Genomic DNA, 20,035 nt, shown 5'->3' with positions numbered 1-20,035 from the left:
GGAATTGTTACCCCACCCAACTATAAAACCTTACAAAGATAATCTAATCTAGGTGAATTCCAGGCCATTGTGTTCTACTCAGACAGGCTTTGGGGAGGAGGGGGGCGGTAAAGCACATTGTCTAGATTTCCAAGGGGTGCTCTGGGAAGAATGGCATAATCCAAGTCATGTTCCCCAACCCCTCATTAGAATAGGTCCACCTCTCCTTATATAATTCATTCTCTGGTGTTTTTTTTTTTGGGGGGGGTTGTTTTTGTTTTTATTTTTGTGGTTTTTTTGCAGGCAATGAGGGTTAAGTGACTTGCCCAGGGTCACACAGCTAGTAAATGTCACATGTCTGAGGTAGAATTTGAACTCAAGTCCTCCTGAATCCAGGGCTGGTGCTTTATCCACTGCTCCACCTAGCTGCCCATCTCTCATTAATTGCCACCTGTCAAGAACCCCTACTCTTCCAAGGGCATATGCATTGAAAGACCTCCATGATTGATCTTTTGGTTTATAAGAGAATGTCAGATGACCATCCTTTTATTATTTGTTAGCCATAATTAATAAAATCGTTAATTATTCAGAAATTATGTCTCTCAAACTTTTTATTTGTCACATATACCACAACTTGTTTAGCCATTCCCAAATGGTCATTCCTTCAATTTCCAATTCTTAGCCACCACAAAAAGTTGCTATAAATATTTTTATATAAATAGGTTCTTTTCCTTTTTTTATGTCTTTGTTATACAGAGTGAACAGTGGTACTGCTGGATCAAAGTATATGCACAGTTCCAAATTGCTCTCCAGAATGGTTGGATCAGTTCACAACTCTACAAACAGTGCATTAGTGTTCCAGTTTTCCCACATCTCCTCCAACATTTATCATTTTCCTTCTTCCTTATATGAGTCAGTCTGACAGATTGTTTTAATTTGCATGTAAAATTAAGGGACTTTCCTAAAGTTGTAGAGATAGAAAATGGAAAATCCAGGATTTGAACCTAGGTCTTCCAACTCCTAGACTAGCACTATTTCCCTATTACCACTCTGCTTCCCAAAGTTGTCTTAATTCGCATTTCTCCAGTCAATAGTGATTTAGTGCATTTTTTTATATGTCTATAGATAGCTTTGATTTCTTTGTCTGAAATCTGCCTGTTCATATTCTTTGACCATTTATCAATTGTGGAATGACATCTATTCTTATATTCTTGACTTCGTTCTCTATGTTTTTGGGAAATGAGGCCTTTATCAGAGATACTTGTAAAATTTCCTCTCCACTTTTTGGCTTTCCTTCTTTTGGTTGTGTTTGTGCAAAAAACTTTTTAATTTTATATAATCAAAATGATCTGTTTAACATTTTCTAATGCTCTCTGTATTTTGTGAGGTCCTAAATTCTTCCCTTATCCATAGAGCTGACAGCTGTTCTCCTAATTTGCTTACAGTATCACCCTTTATGTGTAAATGACATACCCATTTTGACTTTATCTTGGTATATGGTATGAAATTTCACCCAACTCTTCTTGAAACATGGAACAAGGGGATTAACACATACAAGAGTCAAGGGCTCTCCTGGAAATCACTGGTGTTACAATGATGATAAATGTCAGTATATGTAGTCTGAGGGAGGATACTGAGGTCTTCTCGCACCCCAAGTGAGCTGGTTCTCTATACCAGCAGCCTTACTATGGATTAGGGGCTCTGTTGCAACAGTGCTTTGTTTCCCAAAGTCTGAGGTCTCTTCCTGACGTTTTTCCCCCTATTTTCTTCAGTTGAATACATCTTTAAAAGTTTATTTCAAGGGGCAGCTAGATGGCGCAGTGGTAAACCACCAGCCCTGGATTCAGGAGTACCTGAGTTCAAGTCCGGCCTCAGACACTTGAGACTTACTAGCTGTGTGACCCTGGGCAAGTCACTTAACCCTCATTGCCCTGCAAAAAAAAAAAAGTTTATTTCAAGGACACTTTAATGTTTATAGGATGATAGAATAATAACAACAGCATTTATATAGTGCTTTAAGGTTTATCTCATTATCTCAATAAAGATTATCTCATTTTATACTCAGAAACAACCCTGGGAGGTAGGTATTATTATTATCCTCATCTTACAGCTGAGGAAAGTGAGGCAGACATAGGTCAAGTGACTTGCCCAGGGTTACACAAACAAATTTGCACTTAGGTCATCCTGACTCCAGGTCCAACATTCTATCCATTGCATGACCTAGCTGCTTTTCTAAGAACCAGAGGGGACCTCAGAAGCACGCAGTTCAACCCCTTCATTTTATAGGTGAGGAAACTAAAGCCTAGAAGAATTAAGGGACTTCCCTAAAGTTATAGAGATTAGAAAATGGAAAATCTAGGATTTGAACCTAGGTCTTCCACCTCCTAATCTAGCACTCCTTCCCTATTACCACTCTGCTTTCCAGAGAATTTGTTCCAGGTACATTTTTTTTGGAGCTTACTTCAAGTACCAGAATTACTAGCTATTGGTCTGCCATATACTAATCTGAGTCTGTTTAATACACTCAGGGTGGTAGGTAACGTGGCTAACATGTTTAACAGTATTTTTATTTCTTCTTGGTTTGTGGGGGGGGGGCAATGAGGGTTAAGTGACTTGCCCAGGGTCACACAGCTAGTAAGTGTCAAGTGTCTGAGGCTGGATTTGAACCCAGGTCCTCCTGAATCCAGGGCCAGTGCTTTATCCACTGTGCCTGCCCCCTATTTCTTCTTGTTAACTATGCTGTTATAGGAAGAACAACCTGTGAAGACTTTATCTAGGTGGCAAACTAGATAGAGTGTTGGACCTGGAGTTAGGACGACCTAAATCAGTTTTCGACAAGTCTCTCAACTCTTCTGTCTCAGTTTTCCCATCTGTAAAATGTACAATGGGAAAATATGGTACAGAAGAAACTTGGTTAAGGATCAATGGAAAGAAAGAGAAGTGATATTGTGATGGAGACATAGTATATAATACAATTTACCTCCTAGAGTTGTTTTGAGAATAAAATGAGCTAATGTTTCTAAAGAACTTTGCAAACCTTAAATGCTAACTACTATTATTATTATCTTTAACATAATCTAAAAAGATCTATATAAGGGTAATTGCCTTCTGAATCAAAGGTTTCCCAAGTATTGATCATCTTTTCTTGAACCCCTGAACTATTTTCTTATCAAAAAGCAATAATGCCTACTCTCTATATTTTAGCTTAAAAGAGTCTACAAACCCCCAAATATGTATGTACATATATAATATATAAACATACACATATATATTTAGAGAACAGAGTTATTATTAAGAAATCACTTGGGCTTCAGTTCACCGAGGAGGGAGTGTGGAATCATGAAAAGACTATTGGCTCTGAGGTCAGAGGGCCCGAGTTCAAATTCTGCTCTGATCCCTACTAACTATGTGACATTAGACAATTCTCTTAACCTCCTCGTGCCTCAGTTTCCTCACCTGTAAAAATGAGAGATTAGATGAGATTACCTGCTTCTGAGGTCCCCTCCAACTTTACTACTTTGATCTAATGACACTGTGAAGTCTAGCAGATGAGGCAGAGAATAATGTCCCCAAACTCCCCAAATCTTCACTTCTTTTCCTATTTATACTGTTTACTTTTCTACATCTCTTGAAAAATTATTTATGTCAGAATATTTTTCTATAAAATTAGGATTTTAATACCATCTACTTCCAGGACAATACGAGCTTTTTTCTATTGGACTTTAAAATTTCTTTTGTAAATAGCGAGTGACAACTGAACTCTATCAGATACTTTCTGTTCAGGTGCTTTTGGCTATTGCTAGCTTCTTTTTAGTCATTTCTAGAGTCCTAATTGTGCAATTTTAATTGTATCTCCCTGATCTATATGGGCCAAGATTCAATCTAGCCACTTCCATAGATTCTTCAGGTAGTTGAGATATTTTATAGTAAATAGAGTGCCAGATTAGGGGAAATGCTTTTTGGTGAATAGAATGCTAGGATTCAAGAAGGCCTGAGTTCAAATGCTGTCTCAGACATATATTACCTGTTTGCAGTTGTGGACAGGTTACTTACCCTCTCTAAACCTTAGTTGTTGTTTTTTTTTTTTACTATAAAATGAATGTAATAATACCTATATCATCATGCTCAGTATATTATTGTTAGGTTCATAGATCATGCAGATAAAGAGCTTTGCAAATTTTAAAGTCTAACATAAATGCCGATTATTTTTAAGAACACAAATTGTTGTTAAATCTTAATTCAGTAAATTAAACTAAAACACAAACAAGACTATTAGAATAATTGCAAATTGAAATACTGCTACCTCCCCTTTAATAGTAATATTTTCTAGGGCTTTGCCATGAAGGCTGGACTAGCTTTTCTTAAGGTCCTACCTCATGACTACTTCATTTCCTTAAGAGATATTAAAACTCTCTGAAATTTTGTTGACTCAGGCTGTTGACATAAATTCCTGTCATTGTAAGTACTAAAGACCACAAGGAAGGACAACTCTCTCTAGAATGCTTCTAACTAGATCATGCTATTGCATGACCAATAGCTGGAAGCTCCGCTCAACTGAATCAATATGGTCCCTTCACTGAATTTCCTTATTGAATATCCTGCTATTGTTGATAATTAATCCTCCTTTTGTTTTTTGTTTGTTTGGGGTTTTTTTTGTGGGGCAATGAGGGTTAAGTGACTTGCCCGGGGTCACACAGCTAGTAAGTGTCTGAGGCTGGATTTGAACTCAGGACTTCCTGAATCCAAGGCCAGTGCTTTATCCACTGCACCCCCTAGCTGCCCCCAATCCTCCTTTTGTTAACTGATGGATGGACTACATGTGTCTCATTTTTTTTCTAATATTAAGCCTAAACTACTAGGGGGCTAACTAGTCTGAGTCAGGCCTCTCCTATAATGTTCCACCTAGTCGTCCTAGCCATCTCCCATATATTTTACCACATCCACTTTTTTTTGGGGGGGTGGTAATGAGGGTTAAGTGACTTGATCAGGGTCACACAGCTAGTAAGTGTCAAGTGTCTGAGGTCAGATTTGAACTCAGATCCTCCTGAATCCAGGGCCAGTGTTTTTATCTACTGCACCAACTAGCTGCCCCTTCTCCCATGTATTTTAAAAGACCCACCAGCTCAAATATTATATCTTTCATGGTCTTGTGTGTTTCTCACCCACATATGTTCTTTTTCCTGCCTATAGCATTCTGTTTACACTTCTGTCTTAACACAGACTTCCGAAGGTTCAAAATACTAAAAACCAGGGCAGCTAGGTGGCACAGTGGATAGAGCACCAGCCCTGGAACCAGGAGTACCTGAGTTCAAATCTGGCCTCAGACACTTAACACTTACTAGCTGTGTGACCCTGTGACCCTAGGCAAGTCACTTAACCCCAATTGCCTCACTAAAACAACCAAAAAAACAAAAAAACAACCAAAATACTAAAAACCCTTAACAAGAAAATATGGAATTCACAAGAAGAAAGTCAGATAGATGCTAATGAGACATTAGGAAGAAGTAAAACAGAATCAAAAGAATATAAAAGCAGAAGAAAATATAAAATACCTTTTCAGAAAAACAACAGACTTGAAAATAGATCCAGGAGGTACAATTTAAGAATAATTGGACTCCTTGAGAGTCATGATTAAAAAAAGATCCTGGACAGCATACTTCATGATATTATCACAGAGAACTGCCCCCAGTGTCTTAGAACTAGAGGAAAAAGTAGTCATTGAAAGAATCCATTGCTTGCCTCCTAAAAGAGACTCCAAAAGGAAAACCCCAAGGAATATTATAGCCAAATTCCAGAATTATCACATAAAGGAGAAAATACTGCAAGCAGCCAGAAACAATTTAAATATCAAGGAGCAACTATCAGGATTACACAGGACCTGGCAGCCTCAACATTAAAGGATCAGAGGGCTTAGAATATGATATTCCAGAGGACAAAGGAACTTGGATTACAACCAAGAATGTCCTACCCTGCAACATTAACCATAATCTTTCAGGGGAAACAATGGGTATTCAAGGAAATAGGGGACTTTAAAACTTTCCTAAAGAAAAGCCCAGAACTGAACAGAAAAATCAATCTACAAATACAAGACTCAAGAGAAGCATAAAAAGGTAAAACAAAACATGTTATTCAATAAGGTTAAAATGTTTACATCCCTACATGGGAAGAAGCTACTTGTAACTCTTAAGAACTGTATCTCTATTAAGGCAGATAGGAAAACACATAGACAGAGGGTGTGAGTATAAGTTGATTTTGATGTGATGATACAAAAAAAAAAAACCTTAAGGGGTAACAAAAAGGATTATATTGAGAGGAGAGGAAAGGGAGGGCAGAATGGGATAAATCATATCACACAAAGAGGCACAAAAGACCTTTTATAATAGAGGGAAAGAAGGGAGGGGTGAGCATTTAGAGTAGGCACTGGAACTCATTCCTTGTTTTACTTACAACTCCTATTACAATGGCTCTAGTCAACTCAATAAGAATTTATTAAGAACTTATGATGTTCTAGGCACTGTGCTAAGCACCCAACACATGGTAGGCCCTTAATAAATGTTTGCAATATGAACAAATGTAACTAATAAGAAAATAAAAACTAACCTTATTAAATCTGAAACTTCTTCCAAAGTCAGGATAAGTACTTTTCATTTTTTTTACTACCTATTTCTCTCTCTCCTTACTCCTGCCAGCTTATGTTTCCTAGTTCTCCACATTATAATGTTCTAGCAAGGAATTCTCACTTTTCCTCTTGTTTTTTCTTCAGAACTTATGATCATAAGAGTTCTAGATTTGGAAGAGACCCCAAGTGTCATTTAATTTAACCCCTACTTATGAGTGAATATCTTCAAATCTATTAAAATCACACCTTCAGGTTAACCAGTGGTCAATCCAACACAAAGAAAGGGGAATGTTATTTTTTTTTATTCTATAGTTAAATTTAGGAGAAAAGACCAAGAAAAGCAGAGAAAACTTGTAAAACAATCTTTTCATTATGTGTTGGGAGAGGTTTTTCTTTTTCCTCTGCTTATATTTTATTATGCATGCATGGTTTTTCTAGCCATCCAGCTGGAAAATTTTCTCTAAAAAATATGATTTTGTTGGTATGAATGTTTTCTCTTAAGAAAATACTGGTAAAACTATGAAAATGATTTGTAGCTGAGCCATTAAACAATGGATATACATATTTATTTGTGCTCTACATGTTTTATGATAAGATGTGCTGTTAAATGTTTCCCAGAACATAATGGATTACATGAAGAAACGAATACAACAATGATAAAGTGGGAAATTCCTGGAGGCAAATAGACAGTTACTAAGTTAATAGTGTTGCCCTGATGATCATATTTCCAGGCAAGTCAACTGTAAATCTCTTTTCAATAATAATGGCATCAAACTCAGCAGGGAGTTAAGAAAATAAATAGAATAGGTACACATCTTTAGAAGTTCATGAAAGTGATTAGCAATTCATTTTCATAATTATAAAGGCATTTGCTTGAATGTTAATTTCTTATACTTGATAAGTTTGATTTTTTTTAAATGGTAGGATAAAAGTGAAACAAGGCTGTTGTAATTATAATGATCAAGTTTGGTTTCTAAAGAATGAATGAATGAATGAACAAACGATCAAATATTTATTGTCAAAAGTGGTGGCACGGGGCAGCTAGGTGGCGCAGTGGATAAAGCACCGGCCCTGGATTCAGGAGTACCTGAGTTCAAATCCGACCTCAGACACTTGATACTTACCAGCTGTGTGACCCTAGGCAAGTCACTTAACCCCCCTTGCCCCGCAAAAAAAAAAAAAAAAGTGGTGGCACATGCCTGTAACACCTGCTACTGGGAAGGCTGAGGCTAGTGGATAGAGGAGCAAACTCAGGAATTCTGTGCTCTAATACTGCCAATGCCAATCAAGTATCTGCCCTAAGTCTGGCATCAACATTGTGAGTCCCCAAAAAGAGCCCAAGGAGGAATAGAGCTGCCCAGGTTAGAAACAGAGAAGGTCAAAGTTTCCCTACCAGTCACCAGAAGGATTAGTAGCAGTGAAGCATAACTGGATGTCTAGGTCCAGCTATATATAGTAGAATCTCACCAGGAAGAGATGAGAAAATGGTAGGGAGGGGATTTGTGGGTGTGGAATGTTTTACATACTGTCAGATTCAGTCTATATGTTGGTTAGTTTTACTAAACTAGTCTTTTCTCTGTTTTTTCCTTGGTATTATTGTTCTTTGTTTTTAAGGGATGAATGGGGAAGGGAGGCATTTACTAGGAAATAAAGGTAATTTTAAAAAAACAAAAGATAGTACAAATTTTAAAATGTTTTGAAAGTAAAATATAACAATGCAAAGAAAGGAGTCTCTAAACCTTAAAGTACCATATGTGCAAGTTATTATTGGTATTATCAATTTTAATACCAAAAATAAATATTATTAAATTTGCCAACCTTCTTTTCTACATTTTAAACATTGTACTCAACCTAAAGTCTAATGTTCATTTTACCACTAGCTAACCACATGGTATCTGGACCTTAGTTTCTTTACATGACAAAATGGAGGGAACTGGAGTAGATCAAAGAATTACAGATAGAACAAGCTGAAGTAGATGTCAAAGGCCTAGTACAATCTATATCTCTCCACACGATCTCTAACAAGTATTGTCTAAACTCTGCTTTAAAACCTCCTGGGATGGAGAACTCACTACCTTCCAGGGTATCTCATTCCAACTAAGAGAGAGAATCCCAGATGTTAGCCAAGGGGGAATTCTCTGAAGTCTCTAGTGTAGCAAGCTGGGAATAAGAGCATGATGGAAACCACTAGTTCCTCTCACATTGACTTCTTCCCAATCTTATTCTCATTTCAAGAACCTGAAATAGGGTGCTATGTTTAATTTTCTCTTTTTAAGATGGAAGCCAGAAGTTCCCAAAGTGCCTGCAGTATCCAATGAGAGTCTGAAGAGACTAAATCTCTTCTCTCCCCCACTCTCAGCAACTCTGCCCTGCACCTCACACAGCTATAGGACACTGGTTTCCACCAATGTGAAGAAAGTCCCATACCAATGGGTTTTGGGACTCAGGTTATTTTTACTTTTTATTGAATATTGTTTGTTAGCACGTTTTCTAAAGTAATGAATCTATCAAAAAGGTTTTTTAAAAATCCATAAACAGCAATAGCAAAGTATTCACTGAATATGCAAGACTAGAACACTTCTTCAGCTTCTCACTCCAACCTCTCAAGTAGCAGTGAGATAAAAACAAGTTCAGTGCTATGTGACATCCAGGATCACTGCTAATTCAAATAAGTGTAATTGCTCAGGATGTACTGATAATAAATATCAGCTGTGTTGGTGAATATATGAGCATCAGGTGTCATCAATTTCAACTTTTCCAGTTATGTCACTCTTCTACTTTGGTTAAAAACAAGTGTGTATGTCAATCTATACCTTTGTCTCTTTAGTAATGGAGGAAAAATATCTGTCGGCTTTCTCCAAAGAGAGGTAGTGTTGCCTGGCTTCAAAATTTCCCCAAAGACAAATGGCATAAATAAGCTTGTTCAAAGACAATCTCCATTACTCTTTTCCCATTCTCAACTTTTTTTTTTTTTGTAAGGCAATTGGGGTTAAGTGACTTGCCCAGGGTCACACAGCTAGTAAATGTCAAGTGTCTGAGGCCGGATTTGAACTCAGGTACTCCTGAATCCAGGGATGGTGCTTTATCCACTGTGCCACCTGGCTGCCCCCCATTCTCAACTTTTGAACTATCAAATCACCCATCTCTAAAATTCCAATAGAATAGGCATGTTCTATGCTAGAGAAGGGTTTCATCACTGGGTAATAGCACATGCACAATATCCTCCTCCAGTGAAAATTATAGTCCCTACAAATTAATTTGAACATATAGACTTCTGTAAATATATAGCATAAGCAACATAGAACATTAAAAGGGGATTGGGAAAGATTTCTTGGTGGGATTTTAGATGGGACTTGGAAAAAGCCAGAGAAATCAAGAGATGGAAATGAGGGGGGAGAGCAGTTTCTTTATCTTGCTATCACCCACAAGTACTCCACTAGCAACATTTTGGATATGGGGAGGTGAGTGACTGAGAGGGGGCGGGGTGGAGTGAGGAGTCGAAAATAACATCTAGGTTGTAAGCCTGGGGCCAGATGAATCAATTTTTTCAACTGATGAAATAATTTAAAAAATAGTTTAAAATCATTTTATTATATTTTTATACTTTTTCCCATCTGTGCAAATGAATCCCAAATACACATAATTAGAAGTAGATATGATTATTTTACTTTCAAATAAAATTATTCATCCTACTTTCTCTATTATGTGCAAATGGACTATATTCATCAATACAGCTTGGGTCTTTAAGTTATTCTTAGAGTCTGGTCCCGCTAGTGTACTAAGTTATACAATTGTTCACATCTGCTCTTTGGGCTTTGAAAAGGTTCTCTCTCTTAAGCTATAGATGATGACAAAGAGCCCAACTATCTCCTCATGTAGCAGGAGGCTCCTACTCTGTCCAATAAATTCCTAGCAGCTATAGTGCTCCTTGCAAAGTTAGGAAAAAAAGACTTAAGAATTCTGATCACTGCAATTACCAATCATGACTCCAGAAGACTGATGCTTCACACCTTGTGAGATAATAAACTGCAGGTATAAAATGCAACACATATTTTCCGATGAAAGCAATACAACACAAATTTGTTTTGCTTGATAATATTTTTTAAACCAGAAAGGGGTTTATTTTGGAATGGAAGAAGGAGAGTTGTGGAGAAGAGTGGGAATAGCAGTAGAGATGCAAAAAATAGAAAGAAAGAAAAATCTTTGATGAGATATTTAAAAACACAAAAGAACAAGTGTTCAAAAGGTGACACAGATAAGCAGGGAAATGGTCCTGTCATGTTAAATTTAACATATATATATATATAATATATATTTGTAAGTAATAGATTAATGACTTCATATGCAATCCTCTTTTTCAAAGACTTTTTTGGCATGTAGAAATGATCATATGTGTTGATTTTCTAGTTCACATTTTTAAAAAAATGAAAGGAAATTGTATTTTTATAAGCTTTTGAAACCTCAAATGTCCAAGGGGGTAGATAATACTTTACTTCTAAGACTTTTAAATCTTTCTCATTCTGCTAATGAGCACAGATGCTTTGATTACAGTACAATGTATGGAGGAAGCACGCCTTTTTGTCACTGTCTAGGAGTTTGCTATTGAAATTGCTTCACAACATTTGAGAGTGGGATTCTTTGTTTTAAAACCAAGGAAAAATCAGAACACAGATATTTCAAATGACCTTGAGTAGAAAGAGGGATGCTGCTTCTAATTGTTGGAATATTTCAAAATAACTAAGGAAATACCTAGAAAGGTTGGACAGCTCATTTTGACTTATATTGATCCCTTTTGCTTTTTTACTGTGTAGTAATTTCCCAATATATTATTCCCCAACCCCCCCCCCCTTATGAAGCCCTTCCTTGTAACAAAGAAAAACAGTTAAGTAAAAACAACCAGTGACTGCAGCTGTCAGAGCCTACAACATCCAGTATCCCTAGTACCTATGTGGAGGTACCATTTTATCACCCATCTTCTGGAACCAATATTAGTCATTGTGTTTAATCTCAAGTTAGCTGTCTTTTTAGGATTTTTATTTACATTAGTCTTGCTATTATGTGTATGGTTCAAATAGTTTTGTTTTCTTTGCTTTGCATTAGTTCATGTAAATCTTTGCATGTTCATCTGAATTCTTGTATTCATCATTTCTTGAGGGCAGATGTATAATAGTGATTATTAGTTGACTTCTTATGGCATAAGAAATATTAATTCTATCACATTCATATGCTAAAATATGTTAATCAATTTCCCAATAGATGGGCACGTATTTATTTCCAGTTTTTGTCATAGTAAGAAATGCTAGTTGATTGTTTTGGTAATTGTGAAACCCTTCATCTTTGCCTTTGACCTTCTAGTGAGGGATGCCTAAATAGTAGGATCTCAGAGTCAAAAGGTGGTAGGAGGGGTGTCAACAGTGTAGTCATTTTCCTCCCAAATTCTAAATTGTTTTCCAGAATACAGCTCCAATAACGATTAGTATGAATAACTTCCCATAGTTTGTTCAATATTGACTATTTCTATCATTCATCATTTTGCCAGTTACATGTACTAGAGCTGTGGGGGTGAAATTTCAGAGTTCTTTTAATTTCCATTTATCTTAGCATTAATGATTTTTTTTGCGTGAGGCAATTGGAGTTAAGTGACATGCCTAGGGTCACACAACTAGTAAGTATCAAGTGTCTGAGGCCAGATTTGAACTCAGGTCCTCCTGAATCCAGGGCCGGTGCTTTATCCACTGCACCATCTAGCTGCCCCTAGCATTAATGATTTTGATAATTTTTTTATAGTTGTTGATATTCTGAATTTATCCTTTTGAAAATTATTTATCCTTTCACCACTTATGAGTGTAAGACTTTTTGACATTTAGAAGTCATCTGTTTTGTTTCTAGGGAGAAAGGAAATCGAAGGGAATAAGCCTTTATACAATGCCTACTATGTGCCAGGCAGTGGGAAGAGCAGATGGTAGTGCAGTGGTCTTATGGGATCTTTCTGAATACATCAAAAAGGCAGTCCTAATCCATGACCCCAAGAACTTAAATTCTCCTATATATAATTTTCCTTGAAGGGGTGGAAAAGGAAATGTGCTGAAGGGACTTAGGTAAAAGCTAATTTTTTTAAACATAAAAGATAGCAAAACTTTAGAATATATCATCCTTGACAGTTGTGCAATCAATCTCTTTCCTAAAAGATTGTAAGATTAAAAACAAAAACAGCTGTCTTCTACAATGGCTGAAATCTCATTACATTGTTTTATAAAGAGAAGGTAGGTAATTCGTAAAATATTTGTTCTGTGTCCTGTTATGTCTAAATTGCCCCCCAAGAAACCACACACTAATGGCAAAATGTTCCTATATTTTTGGAAAAAATGAACAAACAATTCTATTTTTATTTGGCATCAAGATACATTGTCTATCTACCAGGAATAAATTATCTCAATTTATCAACCACAGAAAATTTCAACAGACCATATAGTGAAGCAACCTTTAGAAGTAACCAGCCATGGGGCAGCTAGGTGGCACAGTGGATAGAGCAACGGCCCTGGATTCAGGAATACCTGAGTTCAAATCCGGCCTCAGACACTTAACACTTACTAGCTGTGTGACCCTGGGCAAGTCACTTAACCCCAATTGCCCTGCAAAAAAAAAAAAAAAGTAGCCAGCCACAAAGTTGGTGGTGATGTGATATATTTGATATAGATACCTGAGATGTCATGAAATGGAAACGCATTTAAGCTCTTACTATGGGACAAGCATCATGCTAAGCCCTAAAGATATACATAGAAAAGCAAGAGTCCCTGCTCTCAAGGAACTAACATTCTAATGGGGGAGATAACATATAAAGGAGAGTTGGGTTTCCTGGCAAAGGGAAAGGTCAGGTGGTTGTGAGGATCTGGCAAGAAGAATAGCAGGGTCTATGGCAAGGAAATTGAAGAGCACTTATTATGCTAAATGCTAAGGATACAAATAGAAAAAAGCAAGATAATTCCTGATATCAAGGGACTCCCCTTCTAAAAAGGGAAGACAACAGATGTAGGAGTTTTTAGCAGCAAGCCACTTACTGGTCCTTTACATTTGGCTTGCTGGTGAAATCTTCTACATCTGTTGTCTGCATTCAGATTCCATAGTTCTTTTTCTGGATGTGGAGAGTATTTTCCATCATGAGTCCTTCGGAATTGTCTTGGATCATTGTATTGCTGAAAAAAGCTGTCTATCACAGTTGATCATTGCACAATTTGCTGTTACTATGTACAATGTTCTCCTGGTTCTGTAACGTCATTCAGTACCAGTCCACTTAAGTCTTTCTAGATTTTTCTGAGATGTGCCTGCTCATCATTTCTCTCCCCCCTCCTCCCAGGGCAATGAGGGTTAAGTGACTTGCCCAGGGTCACACAGCTAGTTAAGTGTCAAGTGTCTGAGACCAGATTTGAACTCAGGTACTCCTGAATTCAGGGCCAGTGCTTTATCCACTGCGCCACCTAGCTGCCCCCCCCCATCATTTCTTATAGCACAATAGTATTCCATTACATTCATATACCACAGATATGATCATTTTTAATAAAAGCTATACCTACATTGAAGTCTTGGTATATAATTGGTAAATGAAGAGGAAAGAAAAGGACCTTTTTCAACCAGACAGCACAGCACCCAGGATAAAAACAAACAGAAGAGTATACAGTTGGGGGTTTGGTAGCCACATGAATGTAGGTGTTATTCATGGAAAAACTGGTTGTAAGGTACAACCTTCCTGAGTTCTGACCCTAACTCTTCCACAGATTTCTTATCTGGAAGGAAGGATAATGAGGGTAAGCAATAAAGAATTGTGGAATCAGGAAAAGGAGATATTAAAAGTGGGTTTAGGCTTGGGAAACACTAAATTAGACAAAATCCATGTTTGGTAAACTCTCCCACTTCACCAGTAGGATTAGGGACTGGACTTGTTTTTATTTATAAAGGGAATTTCAGGAGAAGAATACTTTCTCCACAAATGAAGATTAGCAATTTCTCTACAGCTTATAATCTTGGCTAGTTGCCTAGCATACTGAGAGGTCCAGTGACTTGCCTAGGATCCCAGGGTCAATATGTATTAGAGGCAAAACTTGAATTCGGGTCTTCCTAGTTCAGAGGCTAATTTTCTATCTAGCCATGCTGTCCCATCGATTATAATGTTCTTATAACAGTTAACACTGTAGTCACTATGTTGTTCAATCCCCACTCTCTGAAACTCCCAATGAAGTAGATATAATGCAAGTATTAATAGCTCTAGTTCCTAAATAAGGAAACTGAAATTCAAGTTAAGTGACTTGTCTAACCTGACAGCTAGGTGGTACAGTGGATAGAGGACTAAACCAGGAATCAGGAAGACCTGATTTCAAATCCTGCCTCAGACATTTAAAAGCTCTGTGACCAAGTCATTTAATCATGTTTGCCTCAGTTTTCTCATCTGTAAAATGAGCTGGAGAAGGAAATGGCAAGCCACTCCAGTATCTTTGCCAAGAAAAATCTCAAATGGTGTCATGAGGAGTTGGACACGACTGAAACAACTGAACAACACAATAAAAGTTCTTTGAGGGGGGGCAGCTAGGTGGCACAGTGGATAAAGCACCAGTCCTGGAGTCAGGAGTACCTGAGTTCAAATCTGACCTCAGACGCTTAACACTTACTAGCTGTATGACCCTGGGCAAGTCACTTAACCCCAATTGCCTCACTAAAAAACAAACAAACAAATAAAAAAGTTCTTTGAGGACCAGAATTAATTTTTGCTTTTTTTGTTTTAATTCCCTTTACCAACACAGAATCCTGCATACTTACTAAATGTTTATGGGATTGGATTGGAACCAAAGATCACAGAATCATCAATTTGACCTAAAAGGGCCCTATAGTCTATCAAGTTCTCATTTTACAGATAAGAAACTGAGTCATCAGGTGACTTGCTCAAGGTCACACAGGTAGCAAGTAGAATTGGTATTTGAATTCAAGTCTTTTAGCCCCAAATCTAGAATTCTTTTTACCATATCTCAACAGCCAAGACATCAATTTCATTTGGAAAGTGAAGTGAGTGTTGTGAGGAGTGAAAGGAGGACATGAGTAAAACAGAAGAAAAGGGAAGAATGAGAGAGGAGAGATATTTGAAGGGACAGAAGAAAAGGAAGAGATGAAGAAAAGTATCAAGATAAAGATACACTTCAGTAAAATACAGTTAGGTCTCAATTTGTGAGAACATGGAATTCCCTGAAGAGGTCACATTGTTTGAATTCACACTGTACATTTACATCGTACTGAGCCAATTACCATATTTTACATAATTATAATTTTGAATAGTACGAATTAATGAGACCACATTATTCACACTATTTAGGACCTAGCTATACCTATTATGAAGCACTTATATATAGTATGCTTTGATTAAAATGCAAGCTTCCTCTTCTACCCCCTTGTAGATCATGTGAATATAGAATGTCTACAATAAGTAAATTTTCCTTGTCATACAACAATAGGTTTAACAGGCCCTGCTGTTTTTTATTGATATGTAAAAACTAGATTCCTAGGGTTGCTGGCTTTTCTTATTCTTACTAATTTTGGTTCTGCATAGCTATTATCTTGGCAGGGTGCTCCTGTTTCCCTAAGGATAACAGAAGACTAGGAATGTGCAGACTAATTCTGGCTCGATGCAGAGTATCACCTCCTAGTTTTCCCTTCTGGGGCACTTTAAGGAAATTATATTGCAGATAGAGAGGATGGGAGAGTGACTAAAGCCCAAGGGGCCAGTTAGAAGAGTTTTGTTTATTTTTAAAAATGTTATTGTTGCCTTTTGCTTTTATATAAAAATAATTTCCTCTAGGGGGCAGCTAGGTGGTGCAGTGGATAAAGCACTGGCTCTGGATTCAGGAGGACCTGAGTTCAAATTCGGCCTCAGACACTTGACACTTACTAGCTGTGCGACCCTGGGCGGTCACTTAACCCCCATTGCCCCACCAAAAAACAAACAAACACCGAACAAAATAATTTCCTCTAAACTCCATTACCTCCTTACCAATATACATAAGTTAAACCCCATCTTAGTGGGATCCATATTCTTAGTTCTCTCTTGATTACCGAGAACAGGGATATATATTTCATCATCAGTCCCCTGGATGAATATTGTTCAATAAAATTTATCTGTGTGCAACTGCTTTTAGTGTTATCATTTACATTACTATAGTTGTATACACTTTTAGTTGTTTGTTTTTATATATATCAGTTCTTTCAAGTTTCTCACATCTCTCTGAATTCCTCCAAGTCACTACTTCTTATGGCACAATAATATTTCATTCCAGTTGCACCCAATAGCTCAGAGGGTCCCTTATAAGAGTGTCTGCACCTGGGTTCATCCTTGAAGGTTGGGGTTGACCCTGCAAGTTAGTTTTCTTTCTCTGCCCCCAGCCAAAAGTCATTTTCTCTCAAGGTAGGACCCTTTATTAAACTTGAAACACATACCTAGAGTATGAGATTAAATAGACTTTTGTAGATGTCTAAATTCTATCACTACAGGAAAATACATTTCAAGCAACTTACAAATGATGTCTTGGAGCAACAATCATAGAATTTTAGAACTTGAAGAGACTTCATAGATTATCTAGTCCGATATTCTCATTTAACAGTTGCGAAAGCTAAGACATGAAATAACTTTCTCAGGTTGACCAAACTAGTAGGTGTTAGAGTCTGGACACTAAGTCAAGTCTCCTGGCTCCTAGGCAAAAGATGGAAAACAACCCTTGTGTAAGTTGAGGTCATGGGAATAGTTTTTGTTACTTGTTTCTTTGTTAAAATGTTATTGAATGTTCTTCATTACTAGACTAAGGAGTCTAAGAAAGATGGCTACAAGAAAAACTAAAACTGGAGAGGTCTACCAGAAACAAAAAGGGTCACCAGAAAGTTGATAGTCTACATATTTTTCTTTTCCTATACAATGCATGTAAAATCCATCTATCCATTTTCTTGTAACCAAGTTTTATCAACATGATTGAGGCCGGATTTGAACTCGGGTCCTCTTGACTCCAGGGCCGATGCTCAAATTGGTGCTCAATTGGGGATTTTTAATTTGTTCTGTTTCTAGTTTTTTTTTTTTTTAGTTGCATGCCCAATTCATTGATTTGTTCTTTCTCTGTTTAGTTGATGTAAGAATTTAGAAAAATAAATTTTCCCCTAAGTACTACTTTGGCTGCATCCCATAAATTTTGGGATGTTGTCTCATTGTTATCATTCTCTTTTTTTTTTTTTGGCGGGGCAATGGGGGTTAAGTGACTTGCCCAGGGTCACACAGCTAGTAAGTGTCAAGTGTCTGAGGCCGGATTTTGAACTCAGGTACTTCTGAATCCAGGGCCGGTGCTTTATCCACTGCGCCACCTAGTCGCCCCCTATCATTCTCTTTAAAAAAATAATTGATTGCTTCTGTAATTTGTTCTTTGACCTACTTATTAAGATTAAATTCTTTGGGGCAGCTAGGTGGCGCAGTGGATAAAGCATTGGCCCTGGATTCAGGAGGACCTGAGTTCAAAGACAGCCTCAGACACTTGACACTTACTAGTTGTGTGACCCTGGGCAAGTCACTTAACCCTCATTGCCCTGCAAAAAAACCCCAAAACCAAAAACCAAAACAAACAAAAAAAAGATTAAATTATTTACTCTGGGATGCAGTCAGGGCCTCTCACAGCTTGCAGTCCAGGGAGGGGAGAGGACCCTAACCCCAAGGCTGCTGGTGGGTGACCTCCCCTTTAGACAGTCTTTCCTCTTAGGGCCCACACACCCACTTGCTGTGAGAAGCCCCAACCTCCAAGGTCTGAAGGGCTGTCTCCTCTGGACGGCTCAGAAGTAGGCTTAGTTTTTCCTGAAAATCTCTCCCTGGAGAAGCTGGGAATTGGAAGGAGCTTTGGGGAGCTTCCCCATGAAGGTAAGGGGTTGCCCCTCCTGGGTGAGGCCCAGGAACTGCCTTTACTTTCTTTGTCATCTGCTTCTTGTACTGAGCTTGGAGTTCACTGAAACACCCACCTGGTAAACTTGCCAGCCATGCTTGTCCGTCCCCCCCCCCAAAAAAAAAGATTAAATTATTTAGTTTTCTATTGGTTTTAAATCTGTCTTTCCACTGCCCTTTGTTGAATGTAATTTTTATTGCATGATGATCTGAAAAGAATACATTTAATATTTCTGCTTTTCTGCATTTGATTTTGAGAGGGGTTTGCCCTAATATATGGTCAATTTTTGTGTAGGTTTTATGTGTGCTGAGAAAAAATTATATTCCTTTCTGTTCCCATTCAGTTTTCTCCAAATGTCTATCATATCTAACTTATCTAATACTCTACCTCCTTAGTTTCCTTCTTGTTTATTTTTTTTGTTTGGATTTATAAAGTTCTAAGAGGGGATAGTTGAGATGCCACACTGGTATAGTTTTGTTGTTTAATTCTTCTGTAACACTTAAGTTCTTTGAGAATTTGGATGTTATACCACTTGGTGCATATATGTTGAGTATTAATATTAACCTCATTGTTTATGGTACCTTTTAGCAGGATGTAGTTTCCTTCCTTATCTCTCTCTTTTTTTTTTTTTTTGGTGAGGCAATTGGAGTTAAGTGACTTGCCCAGGGTCACACAGCTAGTAAGTGTTAAGTGTCTGAGGCCAGATTTGAACTAAGGTCCTCCTGAATCTAGGGTTGGTGCTCTATCCACTGTGTCATCTAGCTGTCCCCCTTATCACTTTTAATTAGGTCTATTCTTGCTTTTACTTTGTCTGAGATCAGGATTGCTTACCCTTGCATTTACTTCAGCTGAAGCTCCAGGCCCTTACCTTTACTCTGTGTGTTTCTGCTTCATGTGTTTCTTGTAAACAACATATTGCAGGATTCTGATTTTTGATCCACTCTACTATCTGCTTGTTTTATGGGAGAGTTCATCCCATTCACATTCACAATTATGATTACTGTGCTTTTCCCTTCATCCTATTTTTCCTCCTGTTTGTCCTCTCTCTCCTGTTACCCTTTCCACTTCCACAGTCTTTTGCTTCTGTCTACTACCTCCCCCAGTCTTCCCTCTCTTCTGTCAGTCCCCACTCCACTTTATTTAATCTTCTCCCCTCCTGTTTTCCCGTCAGCTAAAATAAATTAATGTATTCAATTGATTGTGTATACTATTCCCTCTTTGAGCCAATACTGATTAGACTAAGGTTCAAGCAATGTCCATTCCCCCCATTCCCATCCTTCCCTCCACTGTAATAATATTTTGTGCCTCTTCATATGAAATAACCTACTCCATTCTACCTCTCCCTTCCTTTTGCACCCAATGTACTCCCTTAATTTTTTTTATATTATTCCCTGAAATTAATGTTATACCTATACCCTCTGTCTATGTGTATTCCTTCAACCTGTACTATTGGTGGTGCAATTTTTAAGAATTACAAATACCATCTTCC

At 37.6% G+C, this 20,035-nt stretch overlaps 1 long non-coding RNA gene across 1 annotated transcript in view; it reads right to left on the bottom strand.

The window, feature by feature from the left end:
• The window catches only part of LOC122725894, a 35,097-nt gene that overhangs the window by 14,472 nt on the left and 590 nt on the right, over nucleotides 1-20,035 (bottom strand). The gene's annotated exons all lie outside the window — the stretch shown is intronic.

The sequence above is a fragment of the Dromiciops gliroides genome, chromosome 4, assembly GCF_019393635.1.
Source record: "Dromiciops gliroides isolate mDroGli1 chromosome 4, mDroGli1.pri, whole genome shotgun sequence".
In the NCBI taxonomy this organism is placed as follows: domain Eukaryota; kingdom Metazoa; phylum Chordata; class Mammalia; order Microbiotheria; family Microbiotheriidae; genus Dromiciops; species Dromiciops gliroides.
This window is presented reverse-complemented; position numbering and strand designations above follow the sequence as displayed.